The sequence below is a fragment of the Gopherus evgoodei genome, chromosome 1 (genome assembly GCF_007399415.2).
Source record: "Gopherus evgoodei ecotype Sinaloan lineage chromosome 1, rGopEvg1_v1.p, whole genome shotgun sequence".
Classification (NCBI taxonomy): Eukaryota; Metazoa; Chordata; order Testudines; family Testudinidae; genus Gopherus; species Gopherus evgoodei.
In genome coordinates, this window is record NC_044322.1 from 326,070,849 (window position 1) to 326,093,545 (window position 22,697).

General features: G+C 39.3%; 1 long non-coding RNA gene across 1 annotated transcript; it reads right to left on the reverse strand.

The window, feature by feature from the left end:
- Window positions 1-5,870: 5,870 nt before the first annotated feature.
- LOC115647487 lies at window positions 5,871-19,145 on the reverse strand. The gene is made up of 3 exons (XR_003999333.1): window positions 19,136-19,145; window positions 17,454-17,465; window positions 5,871-6,027 (listed from the first exon to the last, which is right to left on the reverse strand). It is a non-coding gene; the product is annotated as an uncharacterized LOC115647487 (long non-coding RNA).
- Window positions 19,146-22,697: the final 3,552 nt, after the last annotated feature.

Consider the following 22,697-nt stretch of genomic DNA (forward strand, 5'->3'; position numbering starts at 1 on the left):
GGATATTTATGGTATAAGTCATGGACAGGTCACAGGCTGTGCTTTTTTGTTTTTTTGCCTATGACTTTTTTTTTACTAAAAATACGTGATTAAATTTTAGACTCACTCATGAGACATTTAAACTTGAAAAATATCTGAATTTTTTTTCCTTAAGATTGACTCATTAGTAATTATCTTCATAAATAGTTTTCTTCCCAGCAGAGTCATTTATGCACTAATTAACTGATAGCATGTGTTTTAAATATTGTGTTAATGACACAAATATGCATTTAACCAAGCTGGTTCTGTTGGCCCATCCTAACCGTCAGCTTGATTGAATGTGTAGCTGTGTCATTAATGCAATTTAAAAAATGCATGTTACCTGTTAGAGTGGTGCATATTGTTCAATACTAGAGTAAGAATGCGCAATTCCAATTAAATTAATGCAATTCCATCAGGGCTGAATCTGGCCCATAGCTTTAATCATCCTCAAATATCCTGAAAAGTTTTTTTTCTGGTTTTATTTAGAGATATTACAAATGTCGCAGTTATTTGCTAAATTAAAAATGAGGAACATAGCTAATATGAGTAATATGTCTACAATTGGAATTAACTTTAAGTATACTCATTGCATTTTTATTTATTTATTTTTAATTAACACTGTGGGCTGATCTTCACTATGGGGAGATCGACACTGCTGCAATCGATGCAGCAGGGATCGATTTAGCGGGTCTAGTGAAGACCCACTAACTCCACAGCAGAGCACTCTCCGTTCAACCCTGGTACTCCTTCTCTCTCTCGGAAGAGTAAGTTAGGTCAACCAGAGAGTTGGTACCTGTAGTGGTTCCTGCTACTGGCCCCTCCACAGAATGCAGTCAGAGACCAACTGAAGTGCAGCACCCATGTCCTTTTATTATTTGTGTCTGTTCCCACCACCTGTTATTTACAGATATTTATAGAGACCAACACTCTGGGAGACTACTAACTTTCCAGCCAGCAGGGATCTAGAGCCCACACTCCTCCCTTTTCTGGCTCTCTTTGCTTCCTGTCTCTTAGCCAGCTTTATAGGGCAGGCTGGCTACCCAGGCCTGCAGGTGGATCCACTCTGGTAATTAGGGCATGGCCCCTCAGCCACCCCAACTAATACCCTTCTTCCTCTGGAACAGAGCTAACAGGGCCCTGGCTTGTTTCTCCTAGCCAGCGCCCTGTTACAGTACCACACAATATTTTGATTAAAAATCTGGAATGATATATATTACCATGGCATACATTAAATGGCTTAAAAACTGTTTAACTGATAGGTCTCAAAATGTAACTGTAAAGAGGGAATCATCATCGAGTGAGTGTGTTTACAACGGTGTCCTGCAAGGATCGGTTCTTGGCTCTATCCTATTTAACATTTTAATCAGTTACCTGGAAGAAAACAAAATCATCACTGATAATGTTTGCAGATGACACAAACATTGGAGGAGTGATAAATAAAAAAGATGATAGGTCACTGATTCAAACTGATCTGGATCACTTTTTAAATTGGGCACAAACAAATAATAAGCATTTTAATATGGCTATTGAAGCAATGATACTGAAAAGATGTGGGGGTCATGGTAGATAATCAGCTGAACATGAGCTCCCAGTGTGATGCTGTGGCCAAAAGAGATCATGCCATTCAGGGATGCATAAACAGGGGAATCTAGAATAGGAATAGAGAGGTTATTTCAACCACTTCTAGAATATTGTGGCCAGGTCTGCTGCCCACAGTTCAGGAAAGATGTTGATAAGTTGGAGAGGGTTCAGAGAAGAGACACAAGAATGATTAAAGGATTAGAAAATATATCATATAGTGATAGACTCAAGGAACTCAATCTATTTGGCTTAATAGGGGGAAGGTTAAGAGGTGAACTGAGAATCTCTAAGTACCTATATTTGCAAACACTTCATCATGGGCTGTCATAAATATAGAGAAAAGGTTAGCATAAAATCCCTCCTTGGCAGCTGTACTGAATCCCTTTACCTGTAAGGGGTTAAGAAGCTCAAATAATCTAGTTGGCACCTGACGAGAAGGACCAATGAGGAAAGAAGATACTTTCAAATCTGGCAGGGGTGGGGGCGGTGGGAGGTTTTGTTTGTGCTCTCTCTTTGTTGTTCCCTCTCCGGACGGATGGAGGGAGAGACCAAGCAGGTACAACATCTCCTGAAAATATACCTGGAATGATCCCTCTAAAATTACAAAAATTGTAAGTAGGGCAAGGAAATTCATTAGGTTATCTTTTGTTTTGCCTTGTGAAGTTTCCTATGCTACAGAGGTAGATTTATTCCTGTTTTTGTAACTGTGAAGCTGAACCCAGGGTGGGAAACCTCTGTGTTTTAAAGCTTTTTATTACCCTGTAAAGTTACCTTCCATCCTGATTTTGCAGGTGTGATTATTTTACTTTTTTTCTTTATTATAAAGTTCTTCTTTTAAGAACCTGATTGATTTTCAGTGTCCTGAGACAAAGGGTCCGGTCTGTGCTCACATTGCTAACCAATTGATTGGTATATTATTCTCAAGCCTCCCCAGGAAAGGGAATGAAGGGTCTTTGGGGGGATATTTTGGAGGGACAGGGATTCCAAGTGACCTTTCCCTGAATTATTCTGTAAATCATTTGGTGGTGGCAGCAATACTGTCCAAGGACAAGGAAAGGAATTTGTGCCTTGGGGAAGTTTTAACCTAAACTGGTAGTATATAAGTTTAGGGGGTCTTCCATGCGGGTCCTCACATATACACCCTGGAGTGAGGAGGGAACTCTGACATGGGGTCAACAATCTAGTGGAGGTATAACATGGTCCAATGGCTGAAAGCTGAAGTTAGACAAATTCAGGCTGGAAATAAGGCATACATTTTTGACAATTAGGTAATTAACCATTGGAACAATTTACCAAGAATTGTGGTGGATTCTCCGTCACTGACAATTTTTAAATCAAGATTGGATGTTTTTCTAATAGATATATTCTAGGAATTACTTCAGGGAAGTTCTATGGCCTGTGCTATACAGGAGGTCAGATGAAATTATCAAAATGGTCCCTTTTGCCTTGGAATCTATTAATCTATGTATGTAAGTATGCAGGTATATATATATATAAAATGATATTTCTAACTATTTTACTGAATAACAATCTACCTTTTGACATTTCTGTACCAAATTTAAAAGCCTACAAAAATTAAAAATGGTATATATTTTTGAAACTGTGTGTGTGGATTGGTGGAGAGGAGTTGTTTGTTTTTTAACAGTTTGATTCCCATTTAAATCCTTGGGAAACACAGCTTAAACAAACATTTGCAAGTGTGGAAGTTATGACAATAGCAAAGGAAGTCAAACTCAAGGTTCAGGTGCCTTCATTTGGGCAAAACTCTGCTTTCCTGACTCACATAAAACTATTAATTTCACTGGGAGTTTTTCATGAGTAAGCCAAATAGGATTTGAGCCTTTTCTGTTCCATTGTCTATTCGTTTCAGTATATGTAGCCTTGTCAAGATATAGTAAGGCTCAGTGATAGTAGAATTAAATGATGACATTCTGAGATGAGCCAAAGGTCCCTATTAAATGTAAGATAAAAATAAATCCAAGATGAATTGCAAAATATGTGCCAGAATAAAAGGGAATTTAGCAAGTTTAAGCCACAATTTGCTAAAACAGGACAAAAATATACAGTACTTATAGATCACGTGATGATAATGTAGAGATGAAATTTTTTGTTTAGTCAAAACCTCAATTTTCAGTCAAAAAATATTTTGGTGGAAAATTTTGAACCAGCCCCACTGAATACTCACAAATAATTAATAGTATGGGTTCCCATGCAACAGTGAACAGAACTCAGTGCTCTTATTCAGGAAAATAGTCTTGGAATCTTTTTTCTTTTTTTTAAATATTAACCAGCTACAGAATTACTAGAAGCAGCGGAGTATGCTCATTACCTACACACACAGGCTAATCTAAACTCTGGCCACAAATATATTTTGAGAGAAACGTCAGTTTCATGTGCTATATACTAACAGAGTATTAATATGTAATGTAAAAATAGCTCTTTTCCTGTGGTTTCTCTTCCCCTACACTGCATTATGAAATGTCAGATAATTTACCATATTGATTATTTTTTCTGGAGGTTAAACCTTAATTCAAGTTGAAGTAGTATTTTATTCCAGTAAGTACATAGAAAGTAGCCTAGTGCTTTGTGTGTATGTAGTAGGAAATGCTTCTTGTTTCTAATCAGATTAAAATTGGAACCGTTAGTCTTGTTATCAAGTCTTGCAAGCTTCATTTAAAAAAAAAAAAAAAAGGAAATCTCTGTGTTTTTCACTACCTGGTACTTGCTCATAAAAACTCTCAGGTGACAGAAAGTAAACCTCCAAGCTGCTTAGCCATGCAGTAACTTGATTGTAAAAACAATCTTCATATTAAATCCTTTCAAGAAGCATTTAAGAGAAAAGACAATGTGAGGATTTAGGACATCTATTTTTTTGTTTTGTTTTGTTGAAACAATAAATGGAATACAAAAAATCTCTTAATACTGGGATGACACAGTTTTAATCCTCTTCATGATTTTACAGAAAACAGGATTTTGAGAGATAACGAACCATAATTAAATATGATTAGTAAATAAATAGAAATCACAAAGTTATCTTCATCTCCACACACAGAAATTCACAGATTTTAATTAGAAGATATTAGGAGTTTAATTACACTTTTCATCTTCTGTAATATAAGCATGTTCTCCAGGCTCACTTGAGCAAACATAAAATCATTGGTTTGTTTTATAGTTGAACAGAGACATAGTTCTTAATAGCAAAGAGTCCTGTGGCACCTTATAGACTAACAGACTTTTTGGAGCATGAGCTTTTGTGGGTGAATACCCTCTTCGTCAGATGCATGTAGTGGAAATTTCCAGGGGCAGGTATATATATGCAGGCAAGCTAGAGATAATGAGGTAGTTCAATCAGGGAGGATGAGGCCCTGTTCTAGCAGTTGAGGTGTGAAAACCAAGGGAGGAGAAACTGGTTCTCTAATTGGCAAGCCATTCACAGTCTTTGTTTAATCCTGAGCTGATGGTGTCAAATTTGCAGATGAACTGAAGCTCAGCTGTTTCTCTTTGAAGTCTGGTCCTGAAGTTTTTTTCCTGCAGGATGGCCACCTTAAGGTCTGCTATAGTGTGGCCAGGGAGGTTGAAGTGTTCTCCTACAGGTTTTTGTATATTGCCATTCCTAATATCTGATTTGTGTCCTTTTATCCTTTTCTGTAGCGACTGTCCAGTTTGGCCGATGTACATAGCAGAGGGGCATTGCTGGCATATGATGGCTTATATTACATTGGTGGATGTGCAGGTGAATGAACCGGTGATGGTGTGGCTGATCTGGTTAGGTCCTGTGATGGTATCGCTGGTGTAGATATGTGGGCAGAGTTGGCATCGAGCAGGCCAGTCCTTGCCCACAGGCAACCTGCCAACCTGAATCATATTCTCACCAGTAACTGCACACCGCACTATAGTAACTCTAGCTCAGGAACCAATCCATGCAACAAACCTCGATCCAGACTAACATGGCTACACCTCTGATAGTTCTTAATGCAATTATATATTTGCAGCTGAGGAATTAGGTACTCTCCACCCTCATTCAGTCTGTTCTGCAGGAAAAGGCAATGTTTGAAATAAAATACTACCAATCTCTTGCCACTTTTGTTCTCTGGACAATTGACTCTTGAGTCTCTACTTTGGTTACCTGATAATTTCTCGTAAGTGACAAGCTGACAATAACAGCTATTGTTAGGGGCGGTTCTAGCTTTTTGCCGCCCCAAGCTTTTTGCCTTCGGTGACATGCCTGCGGGACGTCCGCCAGTCCCGCAGATTCGGTGTACCCGCCGCCGAATTGCTGCTGAATCCGCGGGAGCAGTGGACCTCCCACAGGCAAGCCACCGAAGGCGGCCTGACCGCCGCCCTCGCAGGAACCGGCAGGGCGCCCTCCGCGGCTTGCCACCCCAGGCACACGCTTGGAGCGCTGGTGCCTGGAGCCGCCACTGGCTGTTGTTCTGAGTCCATATATTGCCCCTCTAAATGTAGGGAAAGCAGCAAAGAATCCTGTGGCACCTTATAGACTAACAGACGTTTTGGAGCATGAGCTTTCGTGGGTGAATACCCACTTCCTCAGATGCATGTAGGAAGTGGGTATTCACCCACGAAAGCTCATGCTCCAAAACGTCTGTTAGTCTATAAGGTGCCACAGGATTCTTTGCTGCTTTTACAGATCCAGACTAACACGGCTACCCTCTGATACTTAAATGTAGGGAGTGTCCCTTGACCTCTAAAGATTTTCAGGACTTTCAGGTAGGCCTTTCATGCCAGTTTCAAACATGCCTTATTGATTTTTTTTCTTTCCGTGATATTGCATGTTACCCACTATGGGTATCTAAAAACATTAGAGGAAGAGCAATCAGACAACTTCATACATACACTATCTATGCTATATTTTCTTTAAGAATGTTTTAGCTGCAGTTTTCAGTGTTTTATCTTTGCACTGTATTAGTGCATATTATGAAAATGAAAATCAGCATTAAATTCCCTTTAATCGCTAGATGCTTATATGCAGATTGCATAATAGCAAACAGTCTTTTTTTTTTTCTTATTTGTTATTAGTTTAATGGCTGCAGTGATAACTATGTATAGACACTGAATTCAGTTTATCTGAAAATTTCTGTGAGTCATCATAAATGTCACAGGGAGGCAATTCACAGTTCATTGTAAATTCAGCTTCAGTCTTTTATTTTGTTTTTATATCTTTTTTGTATTACGTTAGTGCCTAAGAGCCCCAGTCATGGACCAAAGCCCCCTGGTGCTAGGTACTAAACAAACACATAAGAAAAAGACAGTCCCTGTGCCAAAGAGTTTATAATCTATGCTCTAGATGAGTTAGAGGCATTCTCACAATTTCTGACTCTACTTGGACTCACTAACTAGATCTTACAGGTTTGCAAGTGCTCTTATTTTGCTAGTGTGCTATCTCTCTTGTTTTGCACCACTCATGAAAACTACCTGACTAACTGTTATGCAGAAGAAGAGCCAAATTCAGGTTTGGCATAAACCATGAACTCCATGGAGTTGGCCCTGATTTATATTGGTTATGATTTTGGTCCATGATATTTATGACTGATGACCTCTCTTTTGGTACTGTATCTTATCAATAAATGCTGCCACACTATTAATCCATTCTTAAAAAAATGTATTGTGTTACCTAACTAATGTGACTGTAATAAAGAAAAAAAAGTAATTATATCCAAATTTTATAATTTAGAAACCAGTTTGAATCTGGTGTACATTGTGTCCATTTACATCTTACACAAACTCCTAGAAATATCAGTGATAAATTAGATTTAAGGTCCTCAGGGCTTAACCACAGAAACCCTGTATTTGTACAATGCCTAGGAGAATGGGGACCTGATCCATGACTGAGGACCATCATAATAATATGCCTGATTCACCATTTTATTACTCCAATTTTACACTGGTGTAACGTCATCAATTTCCAGAGAATGATATTGATATAAAACTGAACTAGTGCACTGGAGAATCAAATCCATTGACCTTATCTGCCAAAAGAATGGTAATTATATGTGTATACATCAGAAATGCCCTGTATTACTAGCTCTTCCCTTTATTTTGGACCCAACTTACCTTTCTACACAAATTTGGTATCACTTCAGGTTGATCCAAAGCACATTAAGCTTAATGGAATGACTCCAATGGATTTCAATGGGCTTGAAACAAATCATTAATGTCTTTGTGAATTATACTTTTTTATAAAGGGAAATTAAGTAAACAAAATCCAACATCAGGTTTACTAGGACAGCATTTAAATGACTTGGTTTCTGGCACTAAAATACATCGGTTGTCTCTATTGTTCTAGTTCAGATCACATGTAACTAAAAATAGCTGCCATCAGATCAATGTTTGGTTAGTTACATGAAGAGTTAATCACCATAGCTCACTTCCCAGGAGACAACATTCCTATATCACAGAAATCACCTGCCCAATTGCTAATCCTTGTAAGTCTCACAGGGCCTGATCCAAAATTCTTTGAAATCAGTGGTAGTCTTTCCATTGACTTTAATGAACTTTGGACCAGGCAAGCCAAGCATCAACTCAATAGAACTATCCCATAACCTCTTTCATCTGGAGGTGGTTCGTCAAGACCATCATATGGAAATTTTCACTGATGCTACCCATATCATAGCTCTTTTATAGAAAGAGACTTGCAGCCTCCATGGTTTTAATTTTAACACTTTTCATAAGCATTACATTCAATAAATAATAATAATAGTAATCATGAAAAATGATTAAGTGCTGGGATTCTCTTAGAATGCTTCTATTAAGACTCCTTTATTGGTTTCATTTAAAACAAATTAAAAACAAAAGTCCTGGCTTAATAATATAGGAATTATGTCAAGTATACAAGCTGATTATTATCTGTTACAGGCATCATAGCAAACGAGAATTAGAACAAAATGGATCAATCACTTGTGATGCTATAACAATGTATATTTTCTCTGGCCAAATGAAATGTCATTTTATTCCATTTTTAACTGTACCATGGTCTCACTATGAGGCATGAGTTGAGATTCCATAGTTAAAGTTGAGTACTGGTTGCACCTAAAGCAGAAATACAACTTTTTTGCTATAGATAAATAATGCAGCCCATCCTCCCCAAATTTATAGACCTTACTCTTTGAGTAAATAATAAATCTTATCAGAATTTATCAGTAAATCCGCTAATTACTTTGAATTCAAATTAAGAAATTAGTTAATGAATTTAACAGCTTTCTCAATCTTTTCATTGTCCATAATGATCTCAATAACAGAATGACATGGACTCTTTGAATGTTCCATTAGCTCTGGTTGAAAATTTTTCAGTAGAATGTTTTTTGCATCAGAAGATGCAATTGTGTCAAAATGTAAATGTTTCATGGGAACACATCAATTCTGACAAAAATTTTGTTTTGGAAAAAATGGGCAAAATAAAATATTTTGAAAAGGTCTGAAAAGTTTTAGTTTTTCATTTTGATACAACTTTTCATTTTGAAATTACAAAAATAAAAAGTCAAAATCAGAATAAAATGCTTTGATTTTATCAAAAATGAAACAAAATATTTGAAATAAATATGTATCGAAACCAAATTTTGAAATGTCAGAATTTCCTGCAGAAGAGAAATTCTGAGTTTGACAATCACCGTCCTTCTTTCCTATTTAGATATTTCAGATACTCGTATGGCCACTATCACCATAGTATGAGACAGTCTCACAGTCTTTAGTGTATTTATCGACATAATACTCTTCTAAGGTTGGGAAGCTATCCTTGTCTTGCAGTTGGGCTATGAGGCATAGAGAGACTAAATTACTTGCTCAGGATGTCTGTATCTGAGGAGGAATTCAATGTGGGTCTCCCATGTCCCAGGCTAGCTCTATAAGCATCCAATCATCTTTCCTCTGTAACTAATGTACATACAACAATTGCTTGTAATTAATCAGTTGTATGAGGGAGACTGAACACATTTTAAGAGTTCTAGATTAATTGGCCAAATTATTACTGCTCTATATGGCCAAACAATATTAACTCTGCTCTGCAGTGGCAACATGGAGGGAAAAATATGAAAAAAAATCTTGCAAAAACAATTTTAATCTAATCTGGGACCATAAACATGGAATCATATTAGGAGCTGAAAGCCCATGCTGTCAAACAGGCCTAACTTGGCAGTGAGGCCAAATAATCCATCATCTGTGCAGTCTCCCTCACACAACCAATGAGATTGTGGAATGCAAAGTTAGCTATAGATTAAAGGTGGTGATTGGCCAAGTTACAATCGATATCATAATACTCTTGTCAAGTATCAGAGGGGTAGCCGTGTTAGTCTGGATCTGTAAAAGCAGCAAAGAATCCTGTGGCACCTTATAGACTAACAGGCGTTTTGGAGCATGAGCTTTCGTGGGTGAATACCCTCTTTGTCAGATGCATGTAGTGGAAATTTCCAGGGGTAGGTATATATATGCAAGCAAGCTAGAGATAATGAGGTTAGTTCAATCAGGGAGGATGAGGCCATGAGGTGTGAAAACCAAGGGAGGAGAAACTGGTTTTGTAGTTGGCAAACCATTCACAGTCTTTGTTTAATCCTGAGCTGCTGGTGTCAAATTGGCAGATGAACTGAAGCTCAGCAGTTTCTCTTTGAAGTCTGGTCCTGAAGTTTTTTTCTTGCGGGATGGCCACCTTAAGGTCTGCTATAGTGTGGCCAGGGAGGTTGAAGTGCAATATTTTTATGGCCGACCTGGATCAACGCTTCCTCAGCTCTCTTCCACTCATGCCCCTTCTCTACCTACACTACATTGATGACATCTTCATCATCTGGACCCATGGAAAGGAGACTCTGGAAAAATTCCACCACGATTTCAATAGCTTCCACCTCACCATCAGCCTCAGCCTGGACCAATCTACATGAGAGGTCCACTTCCTAGACACCACGGTGCAAAAAAGTGATGGTCACATTAACACCACTCTACACTGAAAACCTACCGACGCTATGCCTACCTTCATGCCTCCAGCTTCCATCCTGGGCACATCACAGGATCCATTGTCTACACCCAAGCACTGAGGTACAACCGCATCTGCTCTAACCCCTCAGACAGAGACCAACACCTACAAAATCTCCACCAAGCATTCTCAAAACTACAATACCCGCACGAGGAAATAAGGAAACAGATCAACAGAGCCTGACGTGTACCCAGAAGCCTCCTACTGCAAGACAAACCCAAGAAAGAAACCAACAGGACTCCACTGGCCATCACATACAGTCCCCAGCTAAAACCCCTCCAACGCATCATCAGGGATCTACAATCCATCCTGGACAATGATCCCACACTTTCACAGGCCTTGGGTGGCAGGCCAGTCCTCGCCCACAGACAACCTGCCAACCTGAAACATATTCTCACCAGTAACTGCACACCGCACCATAGTAACTTGAGCTCAGGAACCAATCCATGCAACAAACCTCAATGCCAACTCTGCCCACATATCTACACCAGCAACACCATCACAGGACCTAACCAGATCAGCCACACCATCACCGGTTCATTCACCTGCATGTCCACCAATGTAATATATGCCATCATATGCCAGCAATGCCCCTCTGCTATGTACATCGGCCAAACTGGACAGTCTCTACGGAAAAGGATAAATGGACACAAATCAGATATTAGGAATGGCAATATACAAAAACCTGTAGGAGAACACTTCAACCTCCCTGGCCACACTATAGCAGACCTTAAGGTGGCCATCCTGCAGGAAAAAAACTTCAGGACCAGACTTCAAAGAGAAACAGCTGAGCTTCAGTTCATCTGCAAATTTGACACCATCAGCTCAGTATTAAACAAAGACCGTGAATGGTTTGCCAACTACAAAACCAGTTTCTCCTCCCTTGGTTTTCACACCTCAACTGCTAGAACAGGGCCTCATCCTCCCTGATTGAACTAACCTCGTTATCTCTAGCTTGCTTGCATATATATACCTGCCCCTGGAAATTTCCACTACATGCATCCAACGAAGTGGGTATTCACCCACAAAAGCTCATGCTCCAAAACGTCTGTTAGTCTATAAGGTGCCACAGGATTCTTTGCTGATAATACTCTTGGACTCTTGGTAGAGCAAGATACAGGCATTACTATATCTTACACTGCATGGGTGTAATTCATAAAGTGAAAAATGATTGAGAACTTAAAAAAATATGCTGACAGACTGCAAATGCTAGTGATGACTGAATCTCATGATATTCTGTACAAAATAGCTCTCATCCATTCTTGTAACTGTTTCTATAACTTCACGCTGACTCAGACATTCTTGGCTTCAGAGTGACAATCCTAGAATCCTATTATATAGATGGTTATGGTATGACCTCACTTCAGGGCTGAAGTAAGCTTATTTGGGTGCTTTAACTGTGCACCTGCATACCTTAAAATGTCTTGATTTCTTTTATGTGCATGTAATCTTAATTCTGAATGTCTTGAGTTTGCAATGCTTGGTTTGGGGATAATTACATCCCTGTAATTTTTTTTTTACCTTTAAGTTACTCTTATTCTCAACCTTAACTCCATTTTAATATAGATTTTTGTCTACAAAAAACAGGTAAGAGTTGAGTAAAAGCTTCCAAAATGTATTCATGAACTGATGGAGTGAAAATACTAGTTTATTTTTGTGATATTTACTGTGAACTGGACTGAAACCACCATCATTTTGCATAGGTCACCAATCTGGGTCAGATTTGAATCAGTCACCTACAGATAAAGATAGGTTTCAAAATGGTAGCCTTGTTAGTCTGTATCAGCAAAAACAACAAGGATTCCTTGTGGCACCTTAGAGACCAACAAATTTATTTGGGCATAAGCTTTCGTGGCCTATAACCCACTTCATCAGATGCATGGACTGAAAAATACACTAGGCAAGTATAAATAGCACGTGAAAAGATGGGAGTTGCCTTACCAAGTGGGGGTCAGTGCTAATGAGGCCAATTCAATCAGGGTGGATGTGGAAAGTTTTCAAATTAATTCCAGTTCTGCAGTTTCTTGTTGAAGTCTGATTTTAAAGTTTTTTTGTTTAAGAATGGCCACTTTTAAGTCTGTTATTGAGTGTCCAGGGAGATTGAAGTGCTCTTCTACTGGTTTTTGAATGTTACAATTCTTGATGTCTGATTTGTGTCCATTTATTCTTTTGCACAGAGACTGTCCAGTTTGGCCAATGTACCTGGCAGAGGGGCATTGCTGGCACATATCACATTGGTAGATGTGCAGGTGAATGAGGCCCCTGATGGTGTGGCTGATGTGGTTAGGTCCTATGGTGGTTTCCCTGGAATAGATATGCAGACAGGACTCAGTAACAGACTTAAAAGTGGCCATTCTTTAACAAAAAAAAAACTTCACAAACAGACTTTAACGAGAAACTGCAGAACTGGAATTAATTTGAAAACTTGACAGCACCAAATTAGGCCTGAATAAAGACTGGGAGTGGCTGGGTCACTACAAAAAGTAATTTTCCCTCTGTTGATACTCATACCTTCTTGTCAACTGTTGGGAATGGGCCACATCCACCCTAACTGAATTGACCTCGTTAGCACTGACCCCCACTTGGTAAGGCAACTCTCATCTTTTCATGTGCTGACTATTTATACTTGCCTATTGTATTTTTCTCTCCATGCATTTGATGAAGTGGGTTATAGCTCATGAAAGCTTATGCCCAAATAAATTTGTTAGTCTCTAAGGTGCCACAAGGAATCCTTGTTGTTTTTACAGGCAAAGTTTTATATAGCATCTGAAATCTCATTTGCCATTTAGTCTGCCATCTTAGATTGTTAAGTGGTATTTCTCAATGGGAACATCTTACAATGGGGTTCTAATCTCAGTTGGGGTTTCTAGGTGCTTTTGTAATACACGTAATAATAATTAATAAAACACTATGTCACTAAACTATCATGCTTCCTTCCCTCTCCCCATTGCAGCCAATGTTGCCATTAGGAGACATTAACACTGGAAGTTTTAGACAGGTCTACAACTCTACAAGAGAAATATCTGTACAAAATTTAAAAAAAATAAAATTAATGGAGATATCTTATCTCCTAGAACTGGAAGGGACCCTGAAAGGTCATTGAGTCCAGCCCCCTGCCTTCACTAATAGAACCAAGTACTGATTTTACCCCAGAACTCTAAATAGCCCTCTCAAGGATTGAACTCACAGCCCTGGGTTTAGTAGGACAATTGCTCAAACCACTGAGCTATCCCTCCCCCTCAGTCTCAGCTCATCTGTTGAGCCCACCTATATTCATTAGTAAAACACAGAAAAGTTAAATAAAAAGATGCACACACTTGTTTTTGTCAAAAACATCTATTTTTGAAACAGTGCTGAATTAAAATGTGCTAGGGAAAAAACATACTAATTGCTAAACGAGAAAAAATCTGAAAAAAGTACCTGAAAAAATCTTGTTTCAGCATCAGAGAAGGAGCTCTGAAAATACCCAGGTTTTGGACCTCTACATAGAACCCAAAATGGTTAAACAAACCCCCCAAAACAGAAGCACTATGTAAAAATCATATGGCATTTGCTCATAAATGTTTGAGTTATGCAGGTCTAATTTTTTCAAAATGATGTTCCTGTCCTACATGTCATAAAAAGCAGGGATTAGTGCCCAAATATACAACTGCCCTTAGACAAGCTTTACAATTTTCAGACCTACTCCTGACAGTCATATTCATTCATTCTCACCTTTGCTCTGTCCCCTTCTTGCTGGACAAAGAGATTGGAGAGGTATAAATTCGCTTTAAAATCCTCAGTTCCAGGTAGGGGAGAATTCCCCTACACCATAGGCACTAGAGGGACAGCTATAAGGTTGCCTTTTAAGGACCTCTTGCAAGCCATGGGTACATATTCACACTGCTAACCCATGCCAGGGTCCATCCCACCGCATCTTTATTGCCATTTTTAGCCATGTTAGCTAGATTAAAACCAATGTCGGTTTGCCCACCCAGGCTACAATCACTCTTGCAGCTTAGATATACCCTTTGAAGTTACTTTACTCAGTAGTTCCGCTGATGTCATTGAGGTTGCTTGCACCATATAGTACTACTTCATGTAAGTAAGATTAGCAGACCCTGATCTTTCAACAGCTGCTACTTAATAGCAAAGAAATTAATATGCATTTAAAGTACAGCACACTAACAGTAGGGTGGGCCTACAGGGTGAATTGTCCATTTAAGCATGCAATTGGATTTTCAGTGTTATTAGTCGCTTAATTATGCATTCAAATTGAATGTATTTGCATATATAAGTGATTATGATTTATTGCAAGACATTACCAACTATATTTTGTTCTGACTTGTATTCCAAGCAAATTGACAAATATAGTTGATTCCTACAGATTATGATATTTCATTTAGAAAATGTATTGCTTCTTATTGAGGCGATTTGGGGAGGGAGGGAGGAATACTCCCACAATATAACATATTCATTGGTGACAAATTGCATATACCACAACAAATTAAAGTAAAAGCAATATAGAAAAGTGAAATATATCTAAGGCACTAATCCTGCTACTGACTGTAAATCACAGAGGCCTGGTGGTTGACAATGCATAATGTGTGTTACGTCCCAAGCCTCTGTACTCTGTACACTGGAGTCCATGCAAGGTTGGAGTATAACACACATTGCGCATTGTCAACCACCAGGCCTCTGTGATTTATCTGCAAACTACAATAAGCCCAAGAGATCCGGGGCCAGGGCCTGGAGGAGGAAGCTTTTCCCCAGTGGGTAGTGCCAGGGAAGCTCCAGGAATGAAAATTGACAGAATTTCCTCTCCTGAGGGCTGTAAGCAGTCTGTTTTAAAGGGAGTCATTGCCCTCTGAGCAGTTCACTGTGGGCCAAATTCTGATACCTTTATTCATTCTGAATAACTCCAGAAATAGCCCAGGTGAATAGAGTTACTTGTTGAACAAGCAAAAAGAACAGGAGTACTTGTGGCACCTTAGAGACTAACAAATTTATTTCAGCATAAGCTTTCATGGGCTAAAACCCACTTCATCAGATGCATGCAGTGGAAAATACAGTAAGAAGATATATGTATACACAGAGAACATAAAACAATAGGTGTAACCATACACACTATAACGAGAGTGATCTGTTAAGGTGAGCTATTACCAGCAGGAGAGAAAAAAACTTTTTGTATTGGTAATGTAATGTTGAATACGGTGCTACTCAATGGGAATAAGGGTGGGAGATTCTGACTTGTATGAGCTTTTTGCTCTCTGAGTGATTACCACTGAAATTGATGCTGAGGATAAAAAAGCAAACTATGGAGGGAAACATTTAAAAGAAACACCAATCTTCCCAGGGGCAAAGAGAGCATAAAATTCTCTAGGTACTAAAAAGCATCTGAACTGGGAGAATTTATCATAGACAAAAGACAGTGAAATTGGTTCAGAGAGGTTTGAAAGACAATGAGGTAAATTTTTGCTCTCAAAATTATTGTAGTACTTTTGGCTTCTGTGCATAAATGTTTGGACAGTTGGGATCTCAACGGTCTTATAATTCCATTTCCACACACACACACACACACACACACACACTCCCCTTTCTTAAATCCTGAAAATGATCATGCTTTCCCCCACCAGACAAAAGTAACGACCAGACTGAACCTTGTTTGCACATGCATGCCTGGGAGTAAAAGGACATAAGATATTGTGAGTACAAGTGGGAATGGCAGAAAGTAAAAACTTCAAAGCCACTGTTTTCCTTGCCATGAGAGGGCAAGCAGGGGAGGGGAGTTGGTGGAGCATTGGCTCTGCCCTCTGCCCCACCCAAAAATGTCAGTATAATCAGGGAAGTCATTTATTTCAAGTATAGGGCACAGATTACCTTCCATCATCTCTCTCTCTCTTTCTCTCTCTCACACACACCATACGTACACAAATTCCCCCAGCAAGTGGAAAACTGGGGACTAGAGCTAGTTGAAATTTTTAGATGAAACACTTTTTCGCTGGAAAATGCTGATTTATCAAAACCAAACTTTGTGGCAAAGAGTTGGTTTTGATTAATTTCCTGGTTTTGTAAAAAATGTTTAAGTTTTAAAATTGTTGAAACCTCTCATTTTGACATTTTTTCTTTAAAAGAAAAAAATTGTGTTGGTGTGTCAAAAGGACTTTTGTTTTGAAATTTAAGTTAATTTACAGTAAAAGCATAAAGTTTAAAATGTTAAAATTTAAACAATGTTTTGAAACTATCAACGCAAAATGTTTTGATCTAATCTGACCTTTTGGGGGGGAGATGGGGAAAAAATTGAAATCTCAAATATTCTTGCAGAATAGAAAAAAACTATTTCCCAACTAACTATATTGGGGACCAGATATTACCATGTAAGTCACAATCTCATATATGGTCTTCCTTCTGGACAGCACAATTATATGCTGATGTTTGCTTTGGTTTTGTTGCAAAACCATAAATTGGTTATTTGCTATTTTGGAAAGCAAACTTCATGAACAGTTAGGGAAAGCAGCTGAAGATACACTTTTCCTACTGTTAACCAAACTATTACTTACATGTTCCTGAACAGGGCTATAGCAGAAATGGTTGAAATTTAAAATCTGAACATTGGCCTTGTGGCCAGGCCCTTAAGCCTATATGTTACTCCAGCATTGAATCACGTCAGCAGAGTAGAAGTCACTTAAAATGTTCATTTCTGTGAGTTGTTCAAGTTTTTTTTTTTAAATGAAAATATGTGAGGGCTACACTTTCCTACAGCCCAGAAACTTGTGAATATTGATTGTAACTACATGCATAAAATCTCTCTCACTGATCTTTCTTTTGATGGCAATCTGCCTTAATTATTGTATTTTAGATACCTTTTTCGCGTTGAGCTAGCTAGTAGATATACCACACTCCAGCACTGTAGTTTTACAGAAACTCTTGCTCGTTGATAGTTTGATAATTCTTTGCCACACAAGCCATGTGCAGTGAAAAAAAGGTAGAGAGCTTCATTGACTTCCACAAAGCAGCAGAACTGCTTAATCTCTGTTAAACGGATGTAGAATTGATTCTGCCAATTAAAAATTTAAAGGGTTGCAAATGTATGAGCAGAATTAAACTAAGTAAATGGAAAAACATTGGAAATTGCAGATTATGTAGCTGAGCATGACAAAATGTTTTTAATGTTCATAATGGTTCATTTCACTCTGCTCTGTTGATATGGATGAGGAATGTGTTCACCATGTGAACTCTGCATCATTAAAAAAAATGATTTTAAGAAGGCAATTATGAAGACAATTCCAGTCTCCATTATAACTTTCATGAAAATGGAAAAGTTCACTGTTATAGACAGTTAACTAAGTAGTTACCACATGTATTCAGATTTTCCAGGTATTTTAATCTTACACAGATTTTGTGTGTGAAGACCAAAGCTGTCTTTTTGTTCTCTTGGCTTGGGCAGAAGCTCAACAGGTGTGAAAGAATCACTGTAAAAGAAGAAGTTGATTCTCTTTTGGAGAGGGTTGGAAGAAAAGTCAGAGCAGTGAATGAAAATAAGCTCTGGTTTGTTCTGACTAAAGCTGGATGGCTAAAACAGAACCTTTTACTGAATATTTGTTCAAATTCTTTGAACGAATTCAATTTTAAATGAAACCTAGATCTATGCCCATGTCCTTTTCACATAGTGGAAGGAAGTCTGTCCCCTAAGTTGTGGAGCAGTGATAGGTCCACCCTTCAGCCATCACTAGGCCTCACAACTGGAGTAGGGTCCTGTGATGGGGCGTCTGCCCCATACTGGCAGAAAAGGGGTTAAAAGCAGCCCAGGGAGGCTGTGCAGAAGGCAGCCATTCAGAGAAAGGATGAGGGGAGAAGCCAATCAGGGCAAAGCAGGACCATATAAAAAAGGAGATCCAGGGCAGAGGAGGGAAGTTCTCTATGGGGAGCCATATAAATTTTATGGTGTAATTTCTAACTGGACAGATCTCTTTTCAGGGTCACCTACAGTGCTGCACAGAGGAAGATTTATGTCCATTGCCAATCTCATGAATAATACTCATTCACAGTAAGCTCAAAGCTTGAGCCAGGAGCTGCTACTTTAATGTTTTCCTGTGAACGAATTCAACTCCTCTCAGCTTCTTTCACAACAAAGCACTGTAGGGAAAAAGGTGGTTTGCTAGCCTTTTTATCCCCAGACGCATGATCTGATATTTCCCTTTATGGAGTCACCTGTCAGCCTTTGCTCCTGCTCAGTCCATGCCATTCTGAATTTGATTCCCACCCTCTATATAATTACTGTCTCAAATGGTTTGTATCAGACCTTGATTTTCTTTACTTTTTAGAGAGTCTCTCTCCAGAATTAAGAGAACTGAATTTAATTTTTTTAAACTAGTTGTGGCTACTCTGGATTATGACACAGTTTAGTCCAGCTATTGTAAATGGAGCCAAAATATGCTGTATTCTGACGTGAAAAGCTGTTTATTACAAATATTATTATTATAAGATAGGAGAACAGGTGCCTGAATGCCTTGGAACTAATCTTGACTATAGCATTGCCAGGCCCTGTCCATTCAGGAGACTCAATTATGTCATAACCCAGTTCAGCTATAACATGTTAAAAAATTATTAAACTTATTTGTTCCAATCAAACTGATCTCCTCAAAAAAATCATCTCTTATGTTTTCTCTCCCTGTTGATCAGTAGTTACTCTCCTTATTTCTTTGTTCCAGTCAGACTAAATAAAATTCCTTCATTTTATGTTATTGTTTCAGGTTCACTGAGCATAGATTTTCTTTTTGTGAATCTGCCAATTTCCATATTGTAAGTGTTTTTCCTTAAGCAAGCTTCTATCCAGTCCCCATAATCAGTGTTCCCAATATTCTCCTCACTGTCCTAAATTAAATGTATAGGTTTGTATAGATCCTTGCTTACAAGTAGTAAGTGTTTTTCTGCTTGTTCTAATGCACTCCTGATTAAAAGTTCATTTTAAATTCAAGAGCATCATGCATGGTGTCTCCTCAAGATTCCATAGTGACACCATGGCATGCCCATTGATGTGGCACAAGTTACTCTCACTTTGCATGGCCAAGGCACTGTTCTGGTTTATGCATGCAGGGCCACCCAGAGGATTCAGCGGGCATGGGGCAAAGTGGGGGAGCTGCGGTGCTTGTACACACTTGGCAGCGGTCCGGGTCTTCGATGGCATTTCGGTGGTGAGAGGCCCTTCAGTTGCTCTGCGTCTTCAGCAGCACTGAAGGGCCCCCCGACGCTGAAATGCTGCCAAAGACCCGGACCGCCGCAGAGCCAGGGCTCGCAGAGCCCCTGCGGGGCCTGGGGCAAATTGCCCCCCTTGCCCCCGCCTCTGGGTGGCCCTGTATGCATGGAACAAAGCAATGGCTCACCCAGTCCCTTTCCATTTGTATGCCCTGTATTCTCAAATGTGCTAGGGCAGCAATTCAAGAAGACCTAATACAGCAATGCAAGAGAATGGGGGTATTTACCTGTGCAGCTGTATTAGACATGAGCCCAGTATAACCATAAATTAATTGCCAGTACCAGCTCCTAGCGCTCCTACACTTTCATCACTTTTTTCCTTCTTATAGTTGAGTTTGACTCTACTTCTTGAACAATATTCATATTTTTACTTTTATACTTTTTTTAAGCTGTCTTAACTTAATGAATGCTCACATCCTCCTTTATTCTTGGTATCTTGTTCTTATCAGTTTTTGTAATCTTCAATTATTTTTACATTAATTTCATCCACAATGATCTTTTCCTATCTCTAGCATGTTTATTGCTACTTAGCATCAACACTGTTGGAAATAAAGTAATTTTTCCTTGAACTTTTTCACTCTTCACTAAACATACAATAGTGTTATTCAGTATTATACAAGAAGAGTATTATGTGAAAGATTTCAATTAATCACAGCCTGAGAAATATCCAACATTATCATAACTCATAAGCTTTTGAAATTCTTACTACGATGCATCAAGTGACATTGCTTCCTTTCAACACCTGTCGCTCTTAACAATTATTCACTCTTCAGCCCTGTCCCTAATTTATAACACTCATGAACCTCCCATCAAAGAATTATTCGCCCGAACCTCATTTCCCAAAGAAACATCAATGGCCTGGTCCTAGCAGATGGCAGCAGTGAACTTTCAAACCTTCCAAAGTTTCAATATTTTTCCTTTTTTTTTTCCTTCCTGTTTCCTTTGCCGGAACATTGTGTTGTCTCATTGAGCACTGAGAACATTCTTGCAATTGTAAGTGTATGGTATTCACAATAAAAGGTTTTGGGTCATCAAATTCATAAGCTTTACTCCATTTAATCATTCACATATGCTATTTATTACCTCTTATACATCCCCATCATAAATATTATCCTCTAAATATTACTAGTTTCATTACTGTTTATCAGCCAGACCACAACATGAATTTTTAACCAGAACTATCCCATTGAAACCAATGGAGGAGTTCTGTTGAAAAACTGATACTATGACATGTCCTTACTTATTACTGTAAAGCCTATGAACAGGAGTGCCAAAGGGGGAAGAATGTTCTATTCTCTCTATTGGTGACAAGGGAGAGTGCTGCCATCGAGAGCTTCATTTGCTTACACATCCTACCCCCAATTCCTCTAGGGAAACTTAGGTAATCACCATAACTATACACAAATTTGGATTTGAGGGTTAGTGGTGATAGGGAAAATAAAACCCCCTCCTTAATGGGGGCTTTCCTGTTGTCCCCCCTGCATAACAGGGACTTTACAATTTTGCAGGTCTAGCCTTTAGCCAAACTGCCCTCACTTCCCTAAAAAGTTGTTTAGTCAAATACAGTGTCTGAAAAGGTACTAGCCGAAGGCAAGGAGGGGGCCCCGGGGGAGCCAATTCAGCTTTGTGGGTTATATTGTAGCAATAAGCTGCTTGCTTAAGGTAACCGCAAATCAAGGGTCACAAAACATTCAGGCCCACATGACCACCTAACTAGAAAACAACATGGTTATAACAAAGTGCCGCTGAATTTGCAATAGCTAAGCCATATAGGGAAATTATCAATTGTGTTTTGCTATGAATTGCAAAAATAGCAGTGCAAATGCCAAATAAGGAATGTATCAAATGTATTACTGAGTGACGCTTTGCTGTTTAAAGTTTTAAAAGCTGGGTGAAGTTTGCAAAGGGCAAAAAGCAGCCGACCCTCTGTGTAGGGGACCGCTGTTTTCTCCCTGTGTGCACACTTGTAATCAATAAAAAAGCCTCAGGCTGTCTGATTCAAATTCAACGGTGTGGATGGTTTTTCCGCAACAGTGGGCTCTCAGAGAAATGTAGGGAGAGGAAATGAGCCAAGTGCTCACTTCCAAGTAGTCAGGACCCTGCTAAAGAGTCTTCAATGTTCTTGGCTCCCCACCTATAATCATAAATGAAGCTTGGGTAGCCATGCCTAGTGGTCAGGGCTTGTGTATGAAAGCCTAGGTCAAGGTTCAGGAGCCAAAGCCAGGAGTTAAAGCTGGAGGCAGAGTCCAAATATAGAAGCTAGGGGCTGCATTCAGAGTCAGGATTCAAGGGTGAGGGCTGGGGTCTGAGTCAGGGTCAAAGTCTGGGAACAAGCCAATAGGCATGTCTGTCACTACAACCAGCTAGGAAAACCACGTAGTTGGAGAGATGTCTGTGGAACTTCTCTTGAGCTTAAATTGGGCCCTTGAGCCAATCACGGGCCATGAGGGAAGCTATCATTCCAGTCTTCTGAAGTGGTAGGTCCTGTGGTGTTTATCTTCATGTAGTTGATATGATAATGCATATGGCCTTATCATGGCTGCTAGATAGCAGAGTGGAAGTGTCAGCAAGCCCAGGTTCTATTCCTGGCAGAACCTTACACCCATGGTGACTTCACTGCATGAGAAAATGCAGAGCCATGACTTTGCTGCAAGAACCGTTGCTGTTTTATGGAAAGAAATGATGCCGTGGACAGCAGCAGAGTTGGGTGGACTCTGTGAGGCCTAGCCCATCCAGCACCATAATAAAACTGAATCACTAAACTGGGTTGATCTGTGGCAGAAGCAGACAAGCAGTACCCTTAGGACTGGACACAGGCTTGGCCTTTGGTCAAGCCTGGTTTCCTTGACCAATGTAGGCATGGATTTCCCCCCATCCTCCCCTG